Raw genomic sequence first — 14363 nt, forward strand, 5'->3', positions numbered from 1 at the left:
AAAATTCGACCAGGTGCCAAAGTGATCTATTTCAGCCATAACTGAGGGAATGGATGTGGGTTGGGTAATATATAGCAGAACATCGTCCGCGAACGCCATGCATTTGTATTCTGTCTGCCCTATGGTGATTCCTTTAATATCAGGGCTTTCATGGAGTAACCACACCTGATGCAAGTATATATTTTTAGCTAGCAGAGCCTGTAACCTATTCACCAGCATTTTAGCATATATTTGCAACAGCAAATTTAGAGGGAGCTTCTGTATGCCAATTCTATTAGTTTGTTAGCTTCTTGTTGAGCTGCTACTAGATCTCAAAGTATTGCCGAGGAACGGGCAAGTTGGGCCTGCTCAAGGGATTCTACTTTATGGAGAGCAAGGTTAGGATCATGTGACCTATCGAAGTCAATCTCAACATTTCGGGTGCAAGGGGAGGTGAACGCAATACTCACCTCCTCTCCCGGCCTCCAGCGCTGTCTGCCGCTGCTTCCCGGATGTTGCCATGACAACCCGAGGTCGTCATGACAACATCCGAGTCACCAGACAGCAGGAAGATATTTTGATCATGCGCAGTGCATGACCAAAGTATCTTCTGCATCTGCAGTGCTGACAGCCTGTATAGCACAGGGATGGTGCTCCATCCCTATGCTATGTAGGCGATCAGAATTAAAAAGTGAAAGTCCCATAGTGGGACAAAGTATAAAAGTAAAAAAAAGTATCAGAAAGTGAAAAAAAAATAAAAAATTGTAAAAATATAAAAAAATAAAATAAAAAAAATAATCCACCAAATAAAATATAATGTACCCATCAGTAAATATTATTATGAAAAAACAAAACAAAACAATAAAAGTACACATATTTGGTATCGCCGCGTCCTGAACGACCTGACCTATAAAATTGTCCCACTAGTTAGCCCTTTCAGTGAACATGGTAAAAAAATAAATAAAAAACAAAGCAAAAAACAATGCTTTATCACCATACAAAAAATGGAATAACACGCGATCAAAACAACTAATATAAATAAAAATGGTACCGCTGAAAACGTCATCTTGTCCTGCAAAAAACAAGCTGCCATATAGCTCCATCAGCCAAAAAATAAAAAAAGTTCTAGCTCTCAGAATAAAGCTATGCAAAAAAATATTTTTTCTATAAAATAGCTTTTATTGTGTAAAAGCGCCTAAACATAGAAAAATGATATAAATGTGGTATCGCTGTAAACGTACTGACCCGAAAAATTAAGCTACCTTACCAATTTTACCACATGCGGAACAGCATAAAAATTTAAAAAGAAAAAACAGTTCCTGCCTACCAAAAATCGGAATAGAAAGCGATCAAAAAATGTCACATGCCTGAAAATGGCACCAATAAAAACGTCAACTCATCCTGCAAAAAACAAGCCATCACATAACTCTGTCGGCCAAAATATGGAAAAATTATAGCGCTCAAAATATGGCGATGCAAAAACTAGATTTTACAAAAAAATGCGTCTTTTAGTGTGTGACAGCTGTCAATCATAAAAACCCCATATGATTCTAGTATCACTGTAATCGCACCGACCCAAAGAATAAAGTCGTCTAATCACTCATACCACACAAGGAACGGTGTAAAAAATAAACTCTAGGGTTAGGGTTGTGCTACGGTTAGGGTTGGGGTTAGGGTTGGGCTAGGGTTAGGGTTGGGGTTAGGGTTGGGGTTAGGGTTGGGCTAGGTTTAGGGTTGGACTAGAGTTGCACTAGGGTTAAGGTTGGGCTATGGTTAGGGTTGGGCTAGGGTTAGGGTTGGGATTTTTTTCAAAAGTTAAAAAAGAAAAGATGACAATATGGCGACTAGTGTTGAGCGCAAGTGCTCGCTACTTGAGTTTGCATCGGGTGCTCGGGTATGCACTGAGTATTGCGGGTGCTCGAGTGACATTCTCGAGTCTCCACCCCATATGCTTCGTGGCCAAAAAAAACTCGCGGGAATTGCCCACGATGCACGAGCGATCACCGCATGTTTTTTTTGGGTGTCTAATATCCGTGAAACATGCGGCCGGGTACTGGAACAGGTCACTCGAGCACCCGTAATACATGGTGCATACCTGAGTACCCTATGCAAACTCAAGTAGTGAGCACTTGCGCTCAAGACTAATGACAACTTATTCAATGTGATGACCTAATGTTATCAAATTCTGTGTCATACCTCTGGGTTCAAAATGTTCACTACACCCCTTGATAAAATCCTTGAGGGGTGTAGTTTCCAAAATGGGTCACTTGTGTGGGGTTTCCACTATTTAGGCACATCAGGGGCTCTCCAAACGTGACATGGCGTCCGCTCTCGATACCAGCCAATTTTGCGTTCAAAAAGTCACACAGTGCTCCTTCCCTTCTGAACTCTGCCGTGCGCCCAAACACTGTATTTTCCCCACATATGGGATATTGGCGTACTCAGGAGACATTACACAAAAGTTTTTGATTTCCATTTTCTCCTCTTACCCTTGTGAAAATAAAAAATTGGGGCTAAAACATAATTTTTGTGGAAAAAGTTAGATTTTTTTATTTTCATGGCTCCATGTTTTAAAACTCTGTGAACCACCTGGGGGTTAAGGGTGCTCACTACACATCTAGATAAGTTCCCTGTCTAGTTTCCAAAATGGTGTCACTTGTGGGGGGTTTCCACTGTTTAGGCACATCAGAGGCTCATCCGCTAATTATTCAAGCAAATTTTACATTCAAAAAGTCAAATGGGGCTCCTTCCCTTCCGAACCCTGCCGTATGCCCAAGCAGTGTTTTTCTCCCACATATGGGGTATCTGTTTACTCAGGAGAAATTGCACAACAAACTGCGTGGTGCAATTTCTCCTGTTATCATTATGAAAATGCAAAATTGGGGGCTGAAAAACATTTTTGTGGGAAAAATGTGAAAATTTTATTTTTACGGCTCAATGTTATAAACTTCTGTGAAGCACCTGGGGGTTCAAGGTGCTCACCACACATCTAGATAAGTTCCCTGAGGGGTCTAGTTTCCAAGATGGTGTCACTTGTGGGGGGCTTCCACTGTTTAGGCACATCAGGGGCTCTCCAAACGCAACATGGCGTCCGCTAATTATTCAAGCAAATTTTACATTCAAAAAGTCAAATGGCGCTTCTTCCTTTCCGAACCCTGCCGTGCGCCCAAACAGTGTTTTTTCCCCACATATGGGGTATCTGTGTGCTCAGGGGAAATTGCACAACAAATTTTGGGGTCCATTTTTTCCTGTTACCCCTGCAAAAATAATGAAAATTGGGTCTAAAATAAAATTTTTGTGAAAAAAGTTAAATGTTAATTTTTTTCTTCCACATTCCAAAAATTCCTGTGAAGCACCTGAAGGGTTAATAAAGTTCTTGAATGTGGTTTTGAGCATCTTGAGGGGTGCACTTTTTAGAATGGTGTCACTTTTGGGTATTTTCTGTCATAAAGACCTCTCAAAGTGACTGCAAATGTGATGTGGTCCCTAAAAAAATGGTTTTGTAAATTTTGTTGGAAAAATGAGAAATCGCTGGTCAACTTTTAACCCTTATAGCTCCCTAATAAAAAAAAAAATTGGTTCCAAGATTGTACTGATATAAAGTAGACATGTGGGAAATGTTATTTATTAACTATCTTGTGTGACATATCTCTTTGATTTAAGGGCATAAAAATTCAAATTTTGAAAATTGAAAAATTTTTGCCAAATTTCTGTTTTTTTCACAAATAAACGCAAGTGATATCGAAGAAATTTTACCACAATCATGAAGTACAATATGTCACGAAAAAACATTCTCAGAATCAGGGGGATCCGTTGAAGCATTCCAGAGTAATCACCTCATAAAATGACAGTGGTCAGAATTGTAAAAATTGGCCTGGTCATTAACGTGCAAACCACCTTGGGTTGTAAAGGGGTTAATATCCCCCCATATAACTATTAAATGCTGTAATGTTCTAAATCCAGCTACATGACTACCAGTGGATATAGAAAAGGGAGGAGAATATCAGGGTGGAGGAGAGGGAGGGACTGATCCAAAACCTGCCCCTTTAAACTAGTAGATGAGGAAGTTCAGTTTGACACTGACACATGATCATGACTGTCCGGCATTGATGGAGGCAGAAACATAGGGCTTGTTAAATATCACTGTTGTACCACTCACTAACCCCTCTACTGAGTATTTTGTAGATGATTCCAGAGCTTGGAACAACGATCAAGGACGGTTCATCACAGGGTATGCAGCAGTCCACAATGGTAAGGCAGTAATACATGAACTACTCTCCTCCAGCTGCTCTACACCAGAGGCTGAGCTGAAGGTACCCACTGCAGCATGCAATCTGGAAAAAGAGATTAATGCATTTTCAGACTCGAGATATGTTTAAAAGCGTTGCACATGACTTTGGCGCCATTTGACGGAGCTGTAATTTTCTGGCCTCTGCTGGCTAACCTATGAGGCAGTAGAACAGCTACTCACAGCACTCACCCTTCCCTGAAGGGCATCTATCAGCACACACACTGAACAAACTCCCTTTGCAGTAGGGATTGCCTTTGTCAACCAGGCAGCTAAGGAAGCAGCACGACTACCTTTGACTTGAATATTGGCCATAGCAGACACGGCCCTGCTCGGGAACTCAGTGACCAAAAGTGTGGAAAGCACCCTTTTAACAAAGGAGACTGTCACCGCACCAGCCCCAGTGGCCGTTGATCGTGAACTACTGCAGGTCTTTCAGACCCAGGCTCCCCCACACGAACAGAACGCATGGGCCAAAGCGGGTGCTCTACAGTCAGAGTCAGGGGTATGGCAGGTAAACACCTTGATTTGCCTCCCACGCTGCCTGTTCCCCATGATGGCTGCCCTAGCACATTCCCCCTGTGAACAACTCAAAGGGTGTTATGTGTGCAGTGGTGCTACAAAACTGGTGCTCCCCAGGGTTCCCGAATGCGCCTACAAAGTATGTCTCGTTTGTGCGAACCATAACCCCGGTAGACCTATTTGAGTCCCACAAAATGCACACCAAAAGCAGATTACCCGTTTCAGACACTGCAGGTGGACTACATACAGCTACCTAAGGTGGGTACTTATGAATACATCCTGGTATGCATCAATCTCTTCTCTTGGTTACCTGAAGCTTTGGCCGTGACCAAAACGAACACAAAAGAAAAAATGATAAGTGAGGTGGTTTGTAGATATGGGGTGCCCAAACCATAGAGAGTGACAGAGGCACGCACTTCACTGCAGAACTGATGAAATAGATCATGGCCACTCTGGGGATAAAACAGGTTTTCCATGTTCCCTATCACTCACAAAGTAGTGGGAAGGTGGAACGCCTTAATGGCACTCTGAAATTAAAAATCTAGAAGTGCATGGAGGAAGCACACTTGTTCTGGGTAGATTATATGCCCATTGCATTATATTCAGTGAGGACCACCCCAAGGGGTAGAGAGAAGCTGTCACTGTTTGAAATACTAAGACAGGGTTGTATTTCCCTCAGCGGCTGCAGGCCTCCTACAGTTCCCTCACTGAATATGTCTTGGAGTTGCACAAACATTTGACTGTTACTCATAAACGTGTTCTTTCCTCTATCCCAGACCCCAACTGTATAACCGGCACAAACACACATTGGTACCAGGAGACTGGGTCATGGTCAAGAGACATATATGAGGAGACCACTGGAACCCAGATACAGTGAGCCATTTCACATACTACTGACCCCTGCCACTTCTGTCAAGCTCCAAGGCAAAGATGCTTGGATCAACGCCATCCAGTGAAAAAGGTCCTGATCCCCGGCAGCAGCAAAGATGATGACCCTGCCCCTTTGGACCATGCTGATGGCAATTGCATCCCTTGCCCTAACTCTCAATGAAGTACTAAAAGAGGACTGGGACAACAAACTGATAAGTATCACCAAGTCCTGCTGCGAGATATGGACTCTAAAGACTGTCCTAAGAACTGCTGAATATGCACCCATAGCCCAATATCCTGTAATACTATGTCATATCTCGCAGTGACCCTAACCCCATATGAGGCTTTCAACTATAGCTGTTTCCATGAAGAGACTTTTGATACTTCCGGTTACGCTGGAGGAAACCTCACTAGCAGCCATGTGGTATTGGCCAAGATTGTGAGGTGGGTGGAGAGTCCATGGTTACAGATAAATCTTATGGGTAGCTTAAAACATTGATATGAGCTGGACCTAGTACAAGGTAAATTTATAACACACAGGGTTAAGAAGTTTCCAGTAGGTGAGATTCCAGTAAAGCCTGCGATGCCCACACTCCGAGGACTAGGAAAGGTGTGAGAGCACTTCTATGATTCATGATGATAGACTTTTTCAGAAAAATAACCATGGAGTTTTGGACAATAGTGAGTTCTGACTTACAGATTCTGCCCAGACTTGTGAACGACTTGACCCATTTAATTACCCTTCTGAGTCTAAGACATGCTGAAGGAATGAGGTTGGTTTTCCAAACAACCGAACTTGGTGTGCCAAACCTCCGATGCAAGGACTTTTGACTTATATACATTGTCTTGGGAGACCAATTGATATCATACCCTGCATATTCCCTAAGGATTTATATCTAGTATGTGGTCACCAGGCCTATAAATGGCTTTTCTCAGGTGCAGAGGGAACCCGCACCTTAGCATGCCTTATGCCTGCTGCATTCATACTTCTGCATGGTGACCTAGATATAAATGCTGTCCCCAAATATTCTCTATACAAATGAGCTGCAGACAACCACCCCAGACGTAATGGTAGACCTCATATAGTGGAAATGGGGATAGGGAATAAGAGTATATTTATTTACCCTTTCATTACATAAATGTTGGTACTGCTAATGAATATAACAGCTAGATCTGGTATATTTGTTATGACATCACTATATAGAGAGATGTGCAAGATAAGACATCATAGCCCGTCAGTTAACACTTCAGCAAAATATCACAGTGCTCCTCCAGTAAACACATATGATGACATTTAAACAAGGTATCCGTCGGTGAACGGGATCTGTCCCCTCCAGGTTCACATAGCATGGGGAAGTAGCTGATGGATAAATTGTCTGTAAATAATAAAAAGGAAGGAATTGTTATGGTAAATATTTATACCTTAATTTGATTATTATTTTAAACAATTAAATCTACCTATATATATTTGATAATTTAATATTTTAATATTAGCTTTATAAGTGTTATTCATAAAAGCATTAACACGGGGCATTGTATGTTATATAGAGCTGTCTTTCTGTTACAGCTTTCCTCTGTTTTTTTTTTCCAGTGCATAGTTAATTGGACAGAGCTAGTTTAATTCAAGGACATCTGCATCAGGTTCCAGAATTTACGACATAGTGATTTCCAATTAAAATACTTTCTGTGTTAGGAAAGGCACGTAGTCATCCCCTTTCTTCTGAGGGTGTAATAAAATACTTGTTGCTTGGGATCTGAGGGCAGACAAGAATTGTACACTCAGACAGTGGCTGTGTGTTATTTTCTTTTCTCCGATGCATCGTATTTATTTTATTTTATTTATTTAATTTGTACCAAAGATGGCAGATTTGGAGATAATTTGTATCTCAATCCAAATTAGCTCTTCTTGTAAGGGGCTACCACGACTTTACCTTTGACAGTCGGGTGCGTGAGACGCCATACATAACAGAATTGTAACTGAAGAAAAGCACGTTTTTCTTTTTTGTTAGTTGAGTGGCATAGGGATGCTTTACCTGATAAGTTATCTAAGGTGAGGTCTAATGTTAAATTGAGATCTCCACATAGAATCACTGTACCCTAGACTATGGGAAGTTCTTTGTCTATTAGGTCAAGTAAGAATTGGGCTTGACTTTGATTATCAGCATATGCATTAATAATTGTGAAGAGCCTGTTTTCAATTCTTAACATTAGATCTCAGTGGGTCCAGTGGCCCCTTGTAGAAGGGGGGTACAGTCATGTGTGGCGCCCCTGATGGTTCAGTCGCCACAGAGGTACTGCATCTCACCCAGAGGTGTGGTATCCCACTCTCAGGTAAGGATAGAGTGCTGCCCGGGACCCTAACACCTGCATCCAACACATCCACTTCAGTAGGGCAGGGCGAGATTGCTCCTAAGGGAGAGCACAGTCCCGGGTCCCTGGCTGAACTGGAGGGGAACCAAGTGAGGGGGAACCATGTAGTGGGTGTGGGTGGAGGAAGAAGTTCAGGGGAGCACTTGTTAGGAAGATATAAAAGAGGGAACCATCTTGGAAAGTGAGGAGAGTCCGAGAAGCCAGTCTGAGAAGGAGGAGTAGAGGGAGCAGGGGCTCTGCACGAGCTCTGCACCAGTGCGGGCCTAGCCAGGGAGGCCCAAGACTGAGGAGAGGAAGAAAGAGAGAGGAGCAGGAAGGAAGGCTCCAGGAGGAACGAGGGGATTCTAGGGGTAAGGGCAGTGCTGGAGGCCACCCGTACGCCCGAATCTACCTGGTGTGGAAGGATCAAGCCGCAGAGGGGACCGGCTCCTAAACTAGTGGAGAACTACAAGGCTCAGCTAGAAACCGGAGGCTGCTGTACTTGAAAGGTGCAGTGGCCACAACCACAATTACATCGCCGAAAAGGTGGCCACAGAGGGTCCAGGGGACTGCAGGTCGCCCGACAAGACCCGAGGCTACCGGATTGGGACACTGATTGTGAGACGTAGGGCAGGAGGGCGAGAGCCAGCGCAGAAAGATGACTGAGGAAGGCACATAGAAAGGGGTCCTGTCAGGCACTCTTGAACCACCTGAGGGATTGCTGAACCCCATACCTGGTGAACGCAGCGCGACGTGGGAAGTTACACCGGCACCTGTAACTTGGATTGCAACAACTGTGAGTAAAACCTGAAGACTGCACTCCATTGTCTCCATGAATTACTGCTGCACCATCACCCCCTGCACTACACAGCACTACAACGCCCAGAAACATCCATAACATCTCAGTACAGCCCTGGAGCTAAGCTCTACCTGTGGAGAGCTAAACCAACTCTGCTGCATTTACACCAGCTCCAGAGGACCTGCTCCGCAGTGGTGGCTCCATATAGCCGCATACCACAGGTGGCGTCACGAATAATATTGAGCGAGCACTAAAATGCTCGGGTGCTCGAAGCTCGGGCCAAGCTCACCGTGACACTCGGGTGCTCGACCCGAGCAACGAGCCCAATGTTAGTCTATGGGAGACCCGAGCATTTTTGCGGCAGCACCACCCGGCAATCTAAAAGCCTAAAAAGTGCCCAAGACAATAGTGACAGTGCTCAAATGACATGGGGACAGCATGGGGATCGCCCCAGGAAGCATTTCTGACCCCCAGGTCACTGTTGTCAACAACATGGTCAGAGGTATTAAGCCACTTTTACGGGCTCACAATAAAACGTTCAAAAACTAAACTGAAACTGCTTTCCTGTGAAATATGTTAAGGAAGTTCCTTTCCAGGGTAAAGACTTGTGTATAAGGTAAAATAAATAGCCAAAAACAAAAATACTCCTCCACACCTTGGGCTATGTTCACAAGTAGCATTTTTTATGCATTTTTGCACTTTTGTATTGCTTTCAACCGTGACAAATGCATTCACCAGGAAATGTCATTTTAACATTTTACAACCTTATCTGGCCATGTGCTGTGTGACACATGCATACAGTGCTGAAAAGACATGAGAACAGCATGGGGAAGACCCCTGGAAGCATCTCCGACACCCAGGTCACTGCCTAAAAGTGTGCCCATCAAAAGTGATCCTTGCCGCATCAGAAGATGCAGACTTGCAACTATCCCCGTGCAAGTCCTTGTCCCAGGGTAGTGTTCAATTGTACCTCCCCCATTCTCTGCCACCCACCCCCAGGCTGCAATACCATACTGCTTGCTTGCTTGCACTTGAAATTGGGCCTTTTAGGCATGTGGAGGCGGAATCTGGCCACCACGTCATGGCTGCGTCGGCGGCCTGGTATCCATACTCAGTCCCCAGCCGCCTGGCGGCCGGGTGTCCACGCTTGGTCTCCAGCCGCCAGGGGGCGGCCGGGTGTCCATACTTGGTCCCCAGCCGCTCTGCGACCGGGTGCCCTCACATGGTCCCCAGCCGCCCCTATTTGAAGGACAGCCTAACCACAAACACGTGGACAAGTGAATGTGGCCAGGGATGGTCCATCTCACTGACGCCTTCACACTGGGTTAATATTGTGGAAGCCAGGACACAGTTGGATAATGAGATGCAACACGTCCTTCAGAAATAGAGGATTGCGGGTCCTGGGTCACTCAGGCTTAAACACAAAGTTCAGAAGGTTGACAGCAGCAGTAGTGGGCCTTCTACACAACGAGTAAATTATTCATGATCATGAGGCCATCCATCTCCTTAGCTTTCTGTTCCTTGGAATGCAAGCGCATGTATGTAGTAGCTTCTAGGCCTGAGGTGGTCAGCGTTTTGGCGCATATCCTACCTCCTCCGAGGATTGCTGGATGTTTTCCTGCTACTATCCCAGTTCTATGACTCCCGTTAAAACAAAGCTTCAGGTGATGAATGATGGATGAGGTGGTGGCAAAGAAGAAAGAGCAGGATGAACCCGGACCATTCAAATCAATATCAGGCCAGTCAACCACACATGTCTTGTAGGATATGGTTCTGGACCAAAAGGAGCAGTTCGGCTACACAGTTATAGGGCATACAGTGAGTGCAATGCCTACCAAAAATTTCAAGGCACTCCAATGCCCCTTGGAAGTGACATGGAGGTCAGAGGACCTTAAATAAACCATTTTTTCCATTTATAGCAACTGGGTCTCCTGTACACTGTTGGCCTAAGCAGTGAATGGAAGGCTTTCCAAAAATTATGTGAAACTGTTATGCCCCTTGAAACAGACGCGGATTACAGCGTACTAAAAACCTTCTACCCATTATTGGGGAGTGGGTCTCCCTTAGTGTTCACCTATGCATTGAAAAGCAAAAGCTGACTAAAATTAGGAGGAAATGCATTGCCCGTTGGAAGAGTCGTGGAGGTTAGAGTTAATTAAAAACAACATTTCAATGCTCCTTGGAAGAGCTGTGGAGTTCAGAGTGGTTTAACAAGACGATTTTAATGCCCCTTGGAAGAGACGTGGAGGTCACAGTAGCTTAACAAGACGGTTTTAATGCCCCTTGGAAGAGTGGTGGAGGTTACAATGGAATAAAAAGACAATATCAATGCCCATTGGAAGAGTGGTGGAGGTCGCAGTAGCTTAACAAGACTGTTTTAATGCCCCTTGGAAGAGTGGTGGAGGTCGCAGTGGAATAAAAAGACAATATCAATGATCCTTGGAAGAGTGGTGGAGGTCGCAGTGGAATAAAAAGACAATATCAATGCCCCATGGTAGAGACGTGGAGGTCACAGTAGCTTAACAAGACGGTTTTAATGCCCTTTGGAAGAGACGTGGAGGTCACAGTAGCTTAACAAGACGGTTTTAATGCCCCTTGGAAGAAAGGTGGACGTCACAGTAGCTTAACAAGACGGTTTTAATGCCCTTTGGAAGAGACGTGGAGGTCACAGTAGCTTAACAAGACGGTTTTAATGCCCCTTGGAAGAGTGGTGAAGATCGCAGTGGAATAAAAAGACAATATAATGCCCCATGGAAGAGACGTGGAGGTCTCAGTAGCTTAACAAGACGGTTTTAATGCCCCTTGGAAGAAACGTGGAGGTCACAGTAACTTAACAAGACGGTTTTAATGCACTTTGGAAGAGACGTGGAGGTCACAGTAGCTTAACAACACGGTTTTAATGCCCCTTGGAAGAGTGGTGAAGGTCGTAGTTGAATAAAAAGACAATATCAATGCCCCTTGGAAGAGTTGTGGAGGTTGCAGTAGCTTAACAAGACGGTTTTAATGCCCCTTGGAAGAGTGGTGGAGGTCGCAGTGGAATAAAAAGACAATATCAATGATCCATGGAAGAGTGGTGGAGGTCGCAGTGGAATAAAAAGACAAAATCAATGCCCCATGGAAAAGACGTGGAGGTCACAGTAGCTTAACAAGACGGTTTTAATGCCCTTTGGAAGAGACGTGGAGGTCACAGTAGCTTAACAAGACAGTTTTAATGCCCCTTGGAAGAGACGTGGAGGTCACAGTAGCTTAACAAGACAGTGTTAATGCCCCTTGGAAGAGGGGTGGAGGTCGCAGTGGAATAAAAAGGCAATATCAATGCCCCTTGGAAGAGTGGTGGAGGTCGCAGTGGAATAAAAAGACAATATCAATGCCCCTTGGAAGAGTGGTGGAGGTCGTAGTGGAATAAAAAGACAATATCAATGCCCCGTGGAAGAGACGTGGAGGTCACAGTAGCTTACAAAATGCCCCTTGGAAGAGACGTGGAGGTCACAGTAGCTTAACAAGACAGTTTTAATGCCCCTTGGAAGAGACGTGGAGGTCACAGTAGCTTAACAAGACGGTTTTAATGCCCCTTGGAAGAGTGGTGGAGGTCACAGTGGAATAAAAAGACAATATCAATGCCCCTTGGAAGAGTGTTGGAGGTCGCAGTGGAATAAAAAGACAATATCAATGCCCCTTGGAAGAGTGGTGGAGGTTACAGTGGAATAAAAAGACAGTATCAATGCCCCTTGGAAGAGTGGTGGAGGTGGCAGCAGCTTAACAACACGGTTTTAATGCCCCTTGGAAGAGTGGTGGAGGTCGCAGTGGAATAAAAAGACAATATCAATGCCCCTTGGAAGAGTGGTGGAGGTCGCAGTGGAATAAAAAGACAATATCAATGCCCCCTGGAAGAATGGTGGAGGTCGCAGTGGAATAAAAAGACAATATCAATGCCCCGTGGAAGAGACGTGGAGGTCACAGTAGCTTAACAAGACGGTTTTAATGCCCCTTGGAAGAGACATGGAGGTCACAGTAGCTTAACAAGACAGTTTTAATGCCCCTTGGAAAAGACGTGGAGGTCACAGTAGCTTAACAAGACTGTTTTAATGCCCCTTGGAAAAGACGTGGAGGTCACAGTAGCTTAACAAGATGGTTTTAATGCCCCTTGGAAGAGTGGTGGAAGTCGCAGTGGAATATAAAGACAATATCAATGCCCCTTGGAAGAGACGTGGAGGTCACAGTAGCTTAACAAGACCGTTTTAATGCCACTTGGAAAAGACGTGGAGGTCACAGTAGCTTAACAAGACGGTTTTAATGCCCCTTGGAAGAGTGGTGGAGGTCACAGTCGAATAAAAAGACAATATCAATGCCCCTTGGAAGAGTGGTGGAGGTCGCAGTGGAATAAAAAGATAATATTAATGCCCCTTGGAAGAGTGGTGGAGGTTACAGTGGAATAAAAAGACAATATCAATGCCCCTTGGAAGAGTGGTGGAGGTTGCAGTAGCTTAACAAGATGGTTTTAATGCCCCTTGGAAGAGTGGTGGAGGTCGCAGTGTAATAAAAAAACAATATGAATGCCCCTTGGACGAGTGGTGGAGGTCGCAGTGGAATAAAAAGACAATATCAATGCCCCTTGGAAGAGTGGTGGAGGTCGCAGTGGAATAAAAAGACAATATCAATGCCCCGTGGAAGAGACGTGGAGGTCACAGTAGCTTAACAAGACGGTTTTAATGCCCCTTGGAAGAGACGTGGAGGTCACAGTAGCTTAGCAAGACAGTTTTAATGCCCCTTGGAAAAGACCTGGAGGTCACAGTAGCTTAACAAGATGGTTTTAATGCCCCTTGGAAAGACGTGGAGGTCACAGTAGCTTAACAAGACGGTTTTAATGCCCCTTGGAAGAGTGGTGGAAGTCGCAGTGGAATAAAAAGACAATATCAATGCCCCTTGGAATAGTGGTGGAGGTCGCAGTGGAATAAAAAGACAATATCAATGCCCCTTGGAAGAGACGTGTAGGTCACAGTAGCTTAACAAGACGGTTTTAATGCCCCTTGGAAGAGTGGTGGAGGTCGCACTGGAATAAAAAGACAATATCAATGCCCCTTGGAAGAGTGGTGGAGGTCGCAGTAGCTTAACAAGACGGTTTTAATGCCCCTTGGAAGAGTGGTGGAGGTCGCAGTGGAATAAAAAGACAATATCAAGGCCCCATGGAAGAGACGTGGAGGTCACAGTAGCTTAACAAGACGGTTTTAATGCCCCTTGGAAGAGACGTGGAGGTCACAGTAGCTTAACAAGACGGTTTTAATGCCCCTTGGAAGAGTGGTGGAGGTCGCAGTGGAATAAAAAGACAATATCAATGCCCCATGGAAGAGACGTGGAGGTCACAGTAGCTTAAGAAGACGGTTTTAATGCCCCTTGGAAGAGATGTGGAGGTCACAGTAGCTTAACAAGATGGTTTTAATTCCCCTTACAAGAGCCATGCAGTACAGGATATTAAAAACATTATTTCCATTATTGGGGAGTGGGTCTCCCACAGTCTATGCCTATGGCTTCCAAACAAAAGCTGCCAAAAATTAGGAC

General features: G+C 44.6%; 1 pseudogene; it reads left to right on the forward strand.

Annotated features, from left to right (window-relative positions):
• Positions 1-6322: 6322 nt before the first annotated feature.
• LOC141157732 (meiotic recombination protein DMC1/LIM15 homolog) overlaps positions 6323-14363 on the forward strand; it is a 207760-nt pseudogene continuing 199719 nt past the window's right edge.

The sequence above is a fragment of the Phyllobates terribilis genome, unplaced genomic scaffold (assembly GCF_046119375.1).
Source record: "Phyllobates terribilis strain yellow unplaced genomic scaffold, ASM4611937v1 Scaffold_8__6_contigs__length_399053987, whole genome shotgun sequence".
NCBI classification, from domain to species: Eukaryota; Metazoa; Chordata; class Amphibia; order Anura; family Dendrobatidae; genus Phyllobates; species Phyllobates terribilis.